Source organism: Lepisma saccharinum, chromosome 3, assembly GCF_977018435.1.
Source record: "Lepisma saccharinum chromosome 3, izLepSacc3.1, whole genome shotgun sequence".
NCBI classification, from domain to species: Eukaryota; Metazoa; Arthropoda; class Insecta; order Zygentoma; family Lepismatidae; genus Lepisma; species Lepisma saccharinum.
The window spans coordinates 113,797,359-113,808,131 of NC_139231.1; positions in this window are offsets into that span (position 1 = coordinate 113,797,359).

A 10,773-nucleotide genomic window follows, 5' to 3' on the forward strand; every position below is an offset into this window, starting at 1 on the left:
AATGTAAATATATAGCCTACTTTTAAATAAAAATGTTAATTGTTATCTAAAAAACAAATGAGCAGACACGTTTTTCATGTTACATTTCATTTGCATGAGGAATATAATAGCTGCTTAAAAACTGCTATACGAAGACGTAATTTTTATTTTTAAAAAAGGGAGGGAGTGAGTCATTCATTCATTTATTTCAGTGATCAGAGCCCGCCGAATAATTTTTACAAGTCGGCGCCCCTGGCGGTCACTTCCAGAAATTGCGAAATTACGTGCACATATTAACGCTATGATTGCCGATACACTATTATTGTAGCCATGTTTCATGATGTGAACAAGTGAAGTGCGCTATTCGTTACGCTGTCTACAGCGTTGCCACACTGTTACTTTGTTACTTGGAGATTATTGATCGTGGAAGAATGGAGGAGGAAAGGAATGACAAGATTGTTATGCAAGGAGAATGACGACAGTGACGATGAGAATATGGAGGGAGAAGAGATTGTGGAATGCGGCTTCGAATAGAGTAAGTTTGGCAACAATGTTGTCCGATAAGTGGTACCCGTTGTATGTAGCGTTGATTTGCATTTGAGAAAATGGCGTCTTGCATAAGATGGAAAAACATGTTTGCCCCACAAACCATTCACGGTAAGGTTAGGTTAGGTTAGGCAAGCATAGTAAAAATTAAAGGTCATCATAAACATAGTTTTGAAACGCTTATCATTGCAAAAAATAGTTGTTTTCTTCATAAATCAAGGGTGTTTAATCCGTTCACGGACCCACTTATTTCGATTTATTTTGCAATTTCTAGAGGTGACTACCAAATTTCAACTGCAGATTCGTGATTAGGAGGCCAAAATTAGTGAGTATGCCGAATTTCAAACAAATTGGAGATACTTCCGGTATTGTAAATTCGCTCCAAAATTTTTTAATTGTCCTCAAACATATGGTAGTTTAATATTAACATTTTCTTCAATTTTTGTGACATCTATGGCACAAACATCTGAAAGTTCGTTTTAAATCATTTTATGCTCAGATACTATAATCAAGGTTTGGGCCTACAACTTTAAAATGGAATCCGAATCTTTATGCAACATGTCTCCATTGAGGATCAAATCTGGTACATAAACTCATGTATGATAAAATCAAATTAGTAACTACAGGGTATCCAAAAAGTCACGCAACCAAGATTTTCACTGTACGTAACTTTTCTAGAAAAAGCGATAGAGACATCAATAATACATTGTGTGTGAATTTTGTCCATATGGATATTTTTTAAACATTAAACTAGAAAATCGTACTGTACATGAATGTTTAATATGGAGAAAAAGTTACTAAGGAGCAAAAAAAAGTTTTTGTACGAAGTAAAAAGAAGCATTGACAAATGACAGCTGCGGAGTCGCTTGAAAGAAATTTTCTGTGAGTATCGATGTGTATCTCTGTGGGTATTCGAATGAAAGAGAAGATTTGAAAGTTATTTTACAATTTTGTGCGACAAATTTCAAACCTTTCCTTTCATGTGGACACTGATTGAATAACATAGCTAGCTTTTTGGATTGATTCATTGATTTCGTGTTTTAAGTCCACTTTATGCACAGTAAGGTTAATCGGGACTGGGCCTACAGTTTAAAGTGGGATCCGAACCACCATGTGCCTCCACCGGGTATCGAGACTGGAACCCCAACATAGCTAGATGTCAAACACACTCGGTACTGCCCTCTGACACAACCAATGTTGCCAGTACACCTCGTTTTTTTTAAACTTACTTTTTTATCAATATGCCATAATTAACTCCATAAATCGTCTGCAATGCATAAAATACTTAACATTTTCGTACAAAGTCTGATTGTTTTTAAATTAAGGGATCGTAGATAGGCTATGTGAAGCCTGATATTCGAGGTTATTTGGCTGCGAGAGGTGTTATCGTAAGAGGGGGGTATAACTCTGAAAAGCTACGTCTACACTTAACCAAGCAAGGGGGCTAGCCCCGTGAAATAAGAACACTCACGATTAACTTTAAACACTACAATTGACTGGTCTGGCAAGGGTGTGAGAGAATGAAAGACAAGGATAGAGGAACGTTCGTTACCTGTAGATCTGGAAGTGACGATCGACTCGCTGGTTCGTTGATGAAACTCTCCTGAAATAAAACTCCTTTCCGATATTGTACTACTCCTCGCTGTAACTCCTTTTGTAACGTTCGGTAACAACTATTCACGCCATAACTTTCTTAGTTCAACAACTCTTATAATTCCGAGGCACTAACTGTGCACGCGATAGATTTCAGATACCGACTGGGGAGGGAAATATTCTCTCAAGCTATTTAAACGAAATTCGAACTTCGGCCGTTGAGAGACCGCGTCTCTCAATAACGGTGCTTCCAGCGTAAAGCTGTGTTTGCAGTATTGTTCCTGCGATTCCGGAAGAATTCGTATCAGCGGATTTTTACATCCGCTGAAGATCGCAGGTGGCATTTGCTTGAAAGAAGCTCTTTCCAGCTTCTTTCATACTCGGGCCCTTTTTATGAAATGATTAGGCTATCGGACTATGGCGCCCGGGGTCCCGGATTCGAGTCATGCCTTGGGCATGATACGACACACCTGCCTGGGGCAAAAAATTAAATTCACGCAGGGAAGTTAATTTTTTGTAACGCGAGCCCGGCCATACCAGTCAACTCTAGAAGATAATTTATTTACACCAACCCAAAAAAAAAATACTATTATACAAGGGTGGGTGTAAGGAAAAATAAATTTTACACACAACCAAAAATCATGCACTTAAAGAACTTAACATGCTGGATTATAAACAACATTGATGGCACGCGTACTACGCGGGGTCAGCTGATGCTGACTCGCCATTTCTCATGGCGTCACCGTAGCGGTGTTTATCACTGTACACACGGAGCACACGCAAACACTGTAGCACTCGTAAGAGAGCAGAAAATGTATCTTTGCTTCCTGGGCAAGGTCAGTTCCATTGCATATAGGTCAGGAAACACGGAGTATGTTTATACACTTTCAACTTTTTATATAAATTATTAAAAAAAAAACTTGGGAAGCAGCACCCAAGAAAAAAAAATTGGCATGCAATATATACAGCAGGATCAACCTGAAGGGTTCACAAGTACAAACTTCCAAAATCACATACAAGGAATTTCCAAATTGCGATATGATATATATATACATGGGGCGTTCCGCCCCCAAACTGTTTAGTTAATACACATAAATTGAAAAGGAAGATAAAATAATAATAACAGTAGTGGCAGAAATTTAGGTAGAAAATAATTTAAGTCTTTCTGCCGGTCTGAAAAAAAAACTGTTTCCCGATGGTACACTGCAAGTTTGTGTTTTTGACATATAGTCAGAGGGAAACAGAAAAAAAGACACTTAGTTAGCGTTCTTTATGTAGCTGAAGGATACCCCATTAGCAATCGCGATGGCGAGCGTCCATTGCTAACGGAGATCGGCGAAATGTTCTTGAAGATCCGGCGACGAGAGTCAAACCAGGAACACACGGAGCACACGAATCGATGCGGACACGCGCATTTGTATACGCGACGCGACTCACGCACAGAGGAGATATACCGGAAACTGGAAACAAGTTTATCCAATGAGTCCGAAAAACGTCACCGAAAGGCTATTCCTGGACGAAGGAGAACACACTGGCAGTTTGTGCGAGGCAAAAAGTTCTGGCTCGCGAACAGTGGAAGTCCAGAAGGAATAGACACGCGAAAACGGCACTGGTAGAGCGTCCATTTTAACGTATTACGGTGGTTGGACCCAAACACACGACGCGCGCGATGTATGTTGGGCAAGCCTGGAACCGGTGTCGAACCCACGAACATGTGTGAAGAATCCTTGCCATCTGGAGGGGCGGGGAGGGGGGTGACACTGGCGACTGCAGACTGGGTACTGTCCTCGGGGTTCGAAGGTGAGCACTGGACGACGCACTTGGAGGTGAGATGTGTTGCGGAGATGGGCACTGAGGCCAAATAGTGAAGACTCGAATAGGGAGGGGGGCGTCGTGAAGAACCTAGAGTGGACAGACGAACAGCGGCGGCAACGTGAATTCTGAAGTGTGACGAAGGCACTGGGGCGTTGCTGGTCCCGAAACTGATGACTGGGGGGGCACTTGGTAAGTAATGGTCATCCCCATGATCGCGAGTCTGAAACGAAGCAGAAAGAAAAATGCATCAGTCAGTGAAAATCATAGCAAATTCGTGCGAACTGTTGCTCGCTGAGCGAAGAGTGCTGGAGATGTAAATGAACACCTACATTTATGAGTGGCTCGAAATTCTAAGTTGAGCCTTTTTTTTTTCATATATTTCCCCTCGCGAAATGTATGTCCAATTTTTCGTGGTTATTTTTGCCCCCTGAGCTTTAACACGTTCACTCCGTTTACGAACTAACTTAATCGTCTATTATTTTTTCCGCTACCCTTTAACTTTCCATTTTTATTTATATTTTTGCGTCTTTTTAATGCCCCGCACCTCCACCACGTACAAAGTCTGATTGTTTTTAAATTAAGGGATCGTAGATAGGCTATGTGAAGCCTGATATTCGAGGTTATTTGGCTGCGAGAGGTGTTATCGTAAGAGGGGGGTATAACTCTGAAAAGCTACGTCTACACTTAACCAAGCAAGGGGGCTAGCCCCGTGAAATAAGAACACTCACGATTAACTTTAAACACTACAATTGACTGGTCTGGCAAGGGTGTGAGAGAATGAAAGACAAGGATAGAGGAACGTTCGTTACCTGTAGATCTGGAAGTGACGATCGACTCGCTGGTTCGTTGATGAAACTCTCCTGAAATAAAACTCCTTTCCGATATTGTACTACTCCTCGCTGTAACTCCTTTTGTAACGTTCGGTAACAACTATTCACGCCATAACTTTCTTAGTTCAACAACTCTTATAATTCCGAGGCACTAACTGTGCACGCGATAGATTTCAGATACCGACTGGGGAGGGAAATATTCTCTCAAGCTATTTAAACGAAATTCGAACTTCGGCCGTTGAGAGACCGCGTCTCTCAATAACGGTGCTTCCAGCGTAAAGCTGTGTTTGCAGTATTGTTCCTGCGATTCCGGAAGAATTCGTATCAGCGGATTTTTACATCCGCTGAAGATCGCAGGTGGCATTTGCTTGAAAGAAGCTCTTTCCAGCTTCTTTCATACTCGGGCCCTTTTTATGAAATGATTAGGCTATCGGACTATGGCGCCCGGGGTCCCGGATTCGAGTCATGCCTTGGGCATGATACGTTTTATAATTATGTTATTTATTCGGTAAATATTCACAGAGAGCATCAATACACATCGAATTATTTTTCAACTGCCTCCATAGCTTCTCTTTTTTATCCATGTTTCTTTTCACTTCGTTCAAAATCTTTCTTACACCTTAGTAACCTTTCCCTCATACTGAACGTTCATGTAGAACATGATTTTCTAGTTTAAGGTTTAAAAAATATCCACATAGACAAAGTTAATACCCAGTGGAAGATTCATGTCTCTATCACTTTTTGTGCAAAAGTTACGTAGGCTACGTTCAAAGTCTCAGTTGCGTGACTCTCTGGACACCCTGTACAAGAAATGGCACACTAGTGACCTCTTTACACGCCCTTTGAACTGCTTAGAGGGCTACCAGCCACATTTCACGTTTACCACATTATAAAGCATGGCACATTTCACAGTTTAACGTGGAGAACGGTGTTTGAATTATTGTGGCACTTACAGCGTTTACCAATTTTAGTCTTCAATTATTTAACCAATTTCAAAATATGACATTACGAGCCTCTAAGCTCTATTAACTAACACTGCAAGTGAAATTGGTTACCCGCAATTGGCAAAACGCCAAAACAGCCAAAGTTTCCGGTTTTCTTCCAAAAAAAGAGCCGTTTTTTTTTATCGAAAACAAACCGTCCGTTCAAAAAAAAAAACGTTTTTTTTGCAACTCTATTACAAACAAAGTGTTTTTGAAAGAAACGTTTCAAATAAAAGTTACTTCACTTTAAGGGAGAAAGAGAATGCCATTATGTATGTTTTAGTAGGCGGACCATTTTGAAGGTCATTTGAATGCCACTCAGTTTTTTTTTAAATATAAACCTTTTCTTGTTTCATTTTAATTCCACTTACAAAAATAAACAACTTTTGTAGAAACATGAGCTTTGTCTGCATTTCTGTAGCTTATCTTTTTCTATCTTTCTTTCGCCTCTGCTAGTTTGCTTTTTCTCTCCCTCCCTTGTTTGTATTTTGAAGATTTGTATGCGTTAGTCGGCTTAATTGAAGCTTTGAGCTTGTAATTAGGACGATGGAAGATAACGCTGTGTACCTTCTTTTGAGATTGCACCCTCCCCTCCTCCATAATCATCTTCCTCCTTGCCGATACGAGAAGAGAGGAGTTGTCGCCTTCTCAGAATAACGGTCGGGAGACGTGCTCGATTCCACTCCAGGCGTGTCAAATTTGGATTCACGTCCCGTTCCCGATGTTTTCCTAAAGAACCAGGTAGCTCCTTTGCTTAGGCAACCGGGAGCGAACGCTCGAACGAAGCGAAGTCCCTATTCTGTTGCGTCACTCGGGAGCCGCGTGCCAGTCATTCATCTTCCTACGCAAATATTCCCCTGCAGTTTCAAGTGGAACGGATGCTTTTCGTTATCAAAGCTGTAAATCAAACGGAACAGAAATTGCTATGTGGAAATGATCATTTTCGCTCCATCCCCATGTTTCCAAAGAGAGACTGATAATGTTTATATAAGTACAGTCATTAGCAAAAATGCGTTGTACTTGTAAAAGTATAAAGTTATTGTGGTCTCAATAACTGATTGATATAAATATTGGTATCGAAAGATGTATCATACTAAAGTTCAACAAGGATGGAAGTTGAAAGACTGATTATAATATATCCTAGTGCTGGAACCACTTTTGGATATTCATGTTCTTCGGATTGGTATTATTTCATTCTTAGTGTCCGCAGGGGCAGGGGGAGGGGGGTTACTTGACCCCTGGAAGAGCGAAAAATTGGCTACTTGTTTTTACTTTCTGTTTTTCTTTTCTTTTGTGCTCTCTTTAGTCTTCGGTGTTCTTTTTTTCGTTTTAGCATCTCTTCTTGATCGTTTCTTCTTCTACTATTTCTCTCCCATTTTATGTCTTGTTTATTGTCTAGATCTTCCGTTATTTCCTCTTTCTCTCGCCCTCTTTTTCTCACCTTGTTTATTTTTCTCTCATACGAATACTTATTTCTCTATCTTTTCTTCTTTGACTCTCTCTGTATCTTTGACTCCTCTTTATCTCCACTCCATTTAATTTATCTCCCTTTCTTTTTCTATCTCACATTTTAATTTCTCTCTCTCAACTTTATTTCTCGTCTTATACCTCTCTCCCTCTCTCCTTCTCCCCCCTCTCTCTTTCTCTGCCTGTGTGTGTCTGTGTGTGTTGGCTTCTTTAATGCCCTTCTTTTCTATCATTAACTACCATTTCCTTTACACTCTTCTCTTCTATATTCTTCTCGAAACAAACTTTTCTTTCTTCTGATAACATGTAAAGATGACTTCATTACATTCCACAGGAGGACACAATGCTGCGATTTCGACCTCCCTTGGAAATTTTGTCACGAGCGTTTATTTATTTATTTATTTATTTATTTATTGAACTCAACAGGTACATACCTAATTACAGAGCCCATATGAAGGATACATAGTCATTACAATTACATATATTTCTGTAATATAGAGATAGAAATTATCTATCTATATATATATATATATATATATATTAAAAATATTTTTATATATATACACTTTATCACACAATTTAAATACGAACTTATGTGTTTAAGCTTAGGCCATTGTGTTAATACTGGCTTTACTGAAGTCCCTTAGGTTCATAGAAAAGATGTCAATGGTGTTATTCTTGATTAGCAAGTTATTGTAACTGGTTCACATTCTCCACAATGGAGATTTCTTTTTAATTTCGGATCTAGCCTTCTTTATAAGAAAAACTTCATTCTTTAGTCTAGTTTTCGACGACGGGATTCGAAAATTAATCTGGCAGAGTAGATGTTCAGCATCTATTTCGTGATTTAACAATTTCCACAAGAATACTATTTCATGCAACCTTCTTCTGTGACACAGCTTTGTAAACCGACATTCATATATTAGGTTGTCGTAGTGTTCAAATGTGGGGTAAACTTTCTGAAATTTGTATTTTAAAAATCTAAGAAATCTCGATTGGACTCTTTCAATTGCTACACTGTACTTTGCTGTGTCTGTATTCCATATAACAGATGCATATTCGAGTTTGGGTCTTACATATGAATAATACAAAACTTTTAGTGTCTCTATACTCTTGAAATCCCTCCCCATTCTAAGAATAAACCCAAGGTTCTTGAACGCTCCACTAATTATTTGTTCTACATGTTTATTAAAAGTAAGATCTGAATCAAAAATAACCCCTAAATCCTTGACTGTAAAATTTCTTGCTAGAGTATTGTTGTATATTTGATACTGAAATTTAACTGGGTTTTTCTTTCGAGTATATATTACATAATGACATTTACTGATATTTAGTGTTAAATCATTGATTTTTGTCCACGTTTCTAACTTTGTAACATCATTTTGAAGTTGCACACTGTCATCTTGTTTGCTTATTTTCCTGTAAAATTTCAGGTCATCTGCAAACAGCAATTTGTGTGAGTTTTCAAATGAATCCGGCAAATCGTTAATAAGTAATGTGAAAAGAAGTGGCCCAAGGTTAGACCCCTGAGGTACTCCTGAGGTGACTCTTATCTCGTCGGATGTGTGGCCTTTATACGTCACGTACTGCTTACGGTTCTGCAAATAGGAAGCGAACAGTTGACGCAGTGGTTCAGAAATATTGAAGCATGCTAATTTACTTAATAGAATATCGTGGTTAACCAAGTCGAACGCTTTGCAAAAGTCGGTATATATTACGTCAACCTGACCTCCTTCGTCCAATGTTGAACTAATAAAATTGGTAATATCGAAGAGATTGGTCAACACCGATCTACGTGGTACAAAGCCATGCTGAAACGATGATATTACAGGTTTTACGTGGGTAAATATGTAACGGTGCATGATTTTTTCGAATATTTTTGCTGGGGCTGATAGTATACTTATTGGTCGGTAGTTTTGTACGTCATTAGTCTTATTGCTTTTGGGAAGTGGACAAATTGCCGTGGCTTTCCATTTTTCAGGAAATTTGTGTTTTGCAAGAATTAAATTGAAAATGAGATATAACGGGTATTTCAATATATCACTGCAACCTTTGACTACATAGGGCGGTGTCTTGTCCGGTCCGGCTGATTTCTTAGGTTTTAAGTTTTTAATTGCTTTTTCTACGTCTTCAATTTGTATGATTTCACTCGTGTTTTGTGCACGTATGGGTATGGAGATTATACAAGGAAAGCTGTTTTGATTACTGCATATTATCCAATTCTAAATGATACGAACCATACATGCATGCAAACTAAAAAAAATAACAGCTAAAAGAAAACCCATTCTCGCGGCAACTTGAAACACATTTTCATTATTCTTCATGTACATGTATTGTATTTGTAGATTTTTCGTATACCTGACTAAGGTAGTACATTCTCCTATTTAAAATGGTATTTTTTCTTCGTACTTTCATTCATAACTAACTAACTAACTATCTAGCCTTCTTAAACCCGAAGGTTTAAGGTTGCAGCAATACAAGCCTCCCATCTTTACATATCGTGGGCAAGATCAATCCAATCTTTTCCATCCTTATCGATTTCTTTTAGATCCATCTCAACGTTATCCTTCCATCTTCGTCTTGGCCTTGCCACAGGTCTCTTACCATCAGGTTACCCAACAAGAACCCTATAAACTCCTCTTTCCTCTCCCATTCCTGCCACATGGCCTGCCCACCTAAGACTTCTTGATTTAATTATTCTAAGTGAAAAAATATTTTGTGAACTGGAGCCATGCAGCCGCCGCTGGTGTAATCCGAGATTTAGAAGCATAATTTAATGTTCTTTCCACATCTACATTGTACCTACCAGAAGATTACGACTCGTTAGACTTATTATATACACCAGGGTGTCCGGGACGCGTTAAGTGTTCAAAGTTCCGGTTTCGAGCCACGACCCTGGCATGGGAGTTTCTTTGTAGAGCCACGGCGTAAAATAAGATCCGAAACGAAAACCTACGGTGGAGAAATATAGACGACAAATAACAAATCAGTTACCACTTCTCCGTGAAGTATTTTTTACTTTGTTTATTTTGTTTGTCAATTTTGCTTTCCTTAGGCAGACTTCTTATCTTCCCAATTGTTTGTCATCCCTGTTGGGAGATGACGACAGTGTTTTAACCAGGGTGGGAAAAAATCACGATCGTTATTAAAAAATATCATTTTTGATAATGTTTTGAATTTGAATAGTTTTTTTGAAAATTTAAATCGATTTTTTATATCTTTTAAAACACGCTTAAAATTGCTTGTACGGTGTTTGGAACCATACATATAGATATGTTTCTTATATTTTTATAGAAACTCTTTTTCTAGAAAACGGCCTTGTAAAATATTTGAACAGTTTGATTAAAACAAATAAGAAATTACATGTAAATGTACATTTTTCTGTTCCTGATACTCTACATATGAACATACTGTCAAAATCTTTGTTTAGTGTGTTAATGACTTTTATAATACATAATTTCAGTTACTTTTGTTCCAGTGAAAATAAAACATTCTGGATGTACTCTATAATTGTAACATAAAATATTATTTGTATCTGAATTTGAGCAATTTTTAAAATG